Source organism: Dioscorea cayenensis, chromosome 1 (assembly GCF_009730915.1).
Source record: "Dioscorea cayenensis subsp. rotundata cultivar TDr96_F1 chromosome 1, TDr96_F1_v2_PseudoChromosome.rev07_lg8_w22 25.fasta, whole genome shotgun sequence".
Taxonomy (NCBI): Eukaryota; Viridiplantae; Streptophyta; class Magnoliopsida; order Dioscoreales; family Dioscoreaceae; genus Dioscorea; species Dioscorea cayenensis.
The window spans coordinates 13,750,448-13,755,109 of record NC_052471.1 but is presented as its reverse complement, the minus strand read 5'-3'; the positions used below and the strand labels follow the sequence as shown (position 1 = coordinate 13,755,109).

Sequence of the window (4,662 nt, the reverse complement as noted above, 5' to 3'; positions counted from 1 at the left end):
CCACAAATACTCTCAAGAAAACATTAGACATTGAAGAAGATGGGGCTAGGGCACCAAAGACCTTATCGACAAAAGCTTGAGAAAACTAGAGTGAAGCTTGGAGAAAACCACTAGATCAAGCTCTCAAAGAGGTTAGGTGATGAATTAGAAGAAGAAAGGAGAAGATTTGGCCAAGGTTTGATGGAGAAAGAAGAGAGAAATTTGGTAGAAAAAGAAGGAGAATGAAGAGAGAGAAAAGGTGGTGGGAAGACAAGGAGGGACCCGACCCCACACGGCCTTAATGAGGACCTCATTGAAGTCGTAAGGGATAGGTCAAATACTTAGGTTAGGGCAGATGGCCACAATGAGGACCTCATTGAGGCCGTTTGCCCTTAGCTTTCTTCTCTAGATGGGGCAAATGGCCTCAATGAGGTCCTTATTGAGGCCGTATGAAGTTATTTTTAGGGCTCTTTTAACTACTCCAAGTGCATGGGCATGGCCTTAAAGTGTTCTAAAATATCTCCCACATTAATAAACAAAATAAGTGTTTCTCAACAACGAAAACGAGTGAACCACGACTTAGATGATAAGAATGATGTATAATGCAATGTGTGCATGGACTTATTCAAATTATAAACCTTAGGGAAATACAAAAATAATACTAAAATGAAAACTAAGAGCATGAGAATATGAAAATAAACTGCCGAATGCTTGGGTTGCCTCCCAAGAAGCGCTTGTTTAACGTCACAAGCTTGACGTACCTTGTTTGCTTACCTAATGGGGGTTTGAATAGTTTGAAATTACCCCCGGTCATTTTTAAGCTGTTACTTATTCCCGGTAAATTTAATGACATCAATGAATGAACTTCATGCTTTTCATGAGTAAAAAGGGGTGAAAATTGTACCTACCCTCCTTGAGGTGTTGGATGATGAAGGGTGATACCTTTCTTCTTCTTCCACGGACCTTCCTCCAAATTTTTTTCAACATCGAATCCTTTTTCTCTTTTCATTTAGCATTAGTACATATCACCATCTCCTTCGATTGCTTGAAATTGTGACTTGGAAGAAGAGGGTAAGGTTCTTCTTGGTCTTCATTTCCTAGCTCCCCAAGGTACGCATCCAATGGGTTCAATGACAACACCTCCTATACACAATCAAAAATTAAAAGTTCAGTTTCATCTATGAAATAAATCATGTCATCATGGTCTAATGAGTGTTTCATGGCCATCGGTAGAGTGTATACTACTTCTTCCTCACCAACCCTTAATGTTAATTTTCTTCCTTTGAGGTCAATTAGGGCACCGGAGGTACTGAGGAATGGCCGACCAAGAATCAATAGTGTCTCTACATCTTCATCGATATCCATGATGACAGAATCCACAGGAAATACAAATTTGTCCATCTGGACAATCACATCATACACGATCCCATGAGGTTTCCTTGTTGATCGATCCGCCAATTGTAGAGTCATCCTTGTCGGTCTTAAGTCTTCTAGGCTATGATTCAAATACATGGTATAGGTCATAACGTTGATGCTAGCTCCTGAGTTTGCTAGGGCATTTGCTTGAAATTCCACCTTCAAGTACACATGGAATTTTGAAACTTCCCCCGGATCTTTCAACTTTTGTGGGAGCTTCTTTTCCAAAATGGGCGAGCAATTTCCCGTAAGTGCAACTATGCCTTCTTTCTCCAATTTCTTCTTATTTGTAAGAAGTTCTTTTAGAAACTTGGCATGTTTGGGCATTTGAGTTAATGCTTCCACTATAAGGATGTTTATGTGGAGTTGCTTGAAAATGGTAATGAATTTTTTGAATTGAACATCTTCCTTATCTTGCTTCAATCTTGGTGGATAGGGGATTGGAGGTTTTTACTCAAATGGCCTTGATGATCCCCTCGGCCGAAGTTCACTGTTATCTCCTTGATTGCCCTTCTCAAAGACTTTTTTAACTGATTTGTGGTCTTCCTCAATGGGGATCTTACTTTCCTTGATACTTGGGTCAACTTCAACCCTTGTCTCAACCTATCACCCACTCCTAAGGCCAATTGCCTTGACAAGGTCCCCTTGCTTTATATCTCACAAGTGCACGGGTTCGTCGAAGTAATAATCCCGAGTGAGCAGGGTCAAATCCATAGGGAGTAGGGAATGAAAATACTTAATTTGGTTCTTAGCTATGTGGAAGATCAATAGTGATTGGTGTGAAATTGATTTCAATTCTCAATAATAAAAGAAACAAGTGAGAGAGCAAGAATAAAGAAAAGGGTAAGGCAATCGATAAAGATGGGGTACTCGGATGATGCTTCACCTAGGAAAATCGTTTCAAATGCAAGAACTCTCTCTATTATGCTTCCTAATCAATGCAATGGTGAGTAGTGGAAATCCTTACATACATAGTCCCAAATCTAAGGTCAACTATGCCTAACTCTACTCATGTCCCGGAGGAGAGATTAAATAACCTCTCAAACTCGCACTCGAATAAAGTTACAATGGGCTCTAGGGATTCCAAGTGATAAATCGCTTCCTAATTATAGACCTAACCCTTTGGTCCAGGCGGAAGGTCCCTAGCCACAATTAAGCCATAGATACTAAGATCCCCTCAACGCTTCACTCCATTGCACGCGCAACTAGGCCCCAGCGGAGGTTCATCCCTTAGACAATTCACTCTATTATGGCCGCAAAGAACTCAAGGAACGTAGGTAGAATCTATCACGTCGGAGGGGAAAGGGGATGCTCCTGTACCTCTTGACTCAAACTCTCAACCCTCTCCAACCTAGCTTTGTCTAACGCTCGTGGTGTGTCACTCACTCACAAGGTTACCAACAAGAACTCTCAACCCTAGTGTCACTCTAGGGGAAATGTTCATACAATCAAGCATTCAAGGTTGGAACCCACAATAAACATCAATTTATTGAAAGCATAATGAAGAAGTTCAATGAAACGAATACATCCTAGGGTTCACAATCACCCAAGTACCCACTAGGGATTTAGCCCTCCATGGAGCTTAGTACAATCAAAGAAATTGAATGTAAAACCAATGAATCCATAAAGGAACACCCTCGATGGTCGTGTCGATGGTCTTGTGGAAAGTGCTCTACTCGTCGTCCAAGGATTCCTTCATCTGGTATAGGATATGCCTCGATCGAAGCTCCCCTACCAACCTTCTTCCTAATGGAATCACGATGTCGAGTCGTAGAACCTCTCCAAAACCTTGGCCACTCTCACAAGTTGGGGAAAAGATGGAGAAAAGAATACTGAAATCAGGGCTGAAATCGGCTTTAAATAGGGCTAGAATCGGGCGACTACACGGGCGTGTATGATGTCACACGCCCCTGTGGAATTTCCACACGGGCATGGATAATTTCACACGCCCGTGTGGATTCTCTGTTTCTCTGATTTCTCGGCCGGGCTGCTACAGTACCTTGCTACAGTAACATCTCCTCCAAAATAGGTGCATTATGATCCACATTGGCCTATTTCCTTCATACTCGGCCTCACAACCCTACCTGCATAAAAGTAACATAAAAACACACATATTAATGTAAAAACCTGAGAAAAGTAATGCTCAACATAAGGAATGAATGCTTCGCATTCATATCGCACAAGCACTTATCATGCCTTCAAGTGCTCCCTGGGATTTTCTTTGGAGTTGCTAGGAAAACTACCAGAAGATCGCTCAAAATTTGCTTTAGCAAGTTGCCCCACCTGATGTTCGAGTGATTGCACAGAGGCTTGAAGATTTCTCAAGATGGAGCCTATCTCATTGAATTGTCCTTCGTGTTGAGCGAGCTGGGTATTTACCTTGCCAAACTGAATATCCATACTACTGGTTATGCTATTAAACCTTGATTCAGTGTTGATCATGAATTTGGCAAGCACATTTTTAGTAGTGAATCTCTTCTCCTGGATTGGTTGATGCACTTGGGAACCCTGAGGAGGTACACCTGTTTGTTGGTACCCTTGATTCCATGAAAAGCTTAGGTTGTATTTCCACCTCTGATTGTAAATTGAGTTGTACGGATTCCCTTGTGGTCTTTGTCCCCCAATATAGTCAACATTCTCGATTGGTGCGACGGAGAAGCTAGCAATAGGACATTGGGCAACTCCCCACAAGTGCTATAACTCATCACTGACTCTGACTTCGAACTACTACCAATGAGCATGTCTAGCTTCTGAGACAACATGTCAACTTTTGTGGCTCCTTTCTGTGGTGTTCCTCTTGAGGCCCAATGAGACTAATTACTAGCCATAGATTCATGTAGTTACTCGGCTTCATATTGTACTTGTTGCTAAGAGATCCAACCGATGAGGCATCAATTAATTGATGGGTTTCATAGTTTAACTCATTATAAATTATCTATACCAACATCCATGAAGCAAAACCATGATGGGGGCATCATCTAAGGAGATCTTTGTATCTTTCATAAGCTTCAAATAATGTCTCCAACTTTCCTTGCTTAAATGACGAAATCTCTTCCCTTAGTTTAGCCGCTTTGTATGGCCGGAAATATCTTGTAAGGAATTTTTCAACCATATCCTTACATGTTTTGATCGACCCCGGTGATAAGGATGTAAGCCACCGGTATGCACCGTCCCTTAGACTGAATGGGAATAGTCGCAATCAGATTGCATCATCTGTCACTCCATTTATTTTAAAGGTAGAACAGATTTGGAGAAATTGAGTAAGAT

At 41.5% G+C, this 4,662-nt stretch overlaps 1 non-coding gene across 1 annotated transcript; it reads left to right on the top strand.

Annotated features, from left to right (window-relative positions):
* Nucleotides 1–4,352: 4,352 nt before the first annotated feature.
* LOC120267012 lies at nucleotides 4,353–4,459 on the top strand. The gene has a single exon (XR_005538356.1). It is a non-coding gene; the product is annotated as a small nucleolar RNA R71 (small nucleolar RNA).
* The last annotated feature ends 203 nt before the right edge of the window (nucleotides 4,460–4,662 follow it).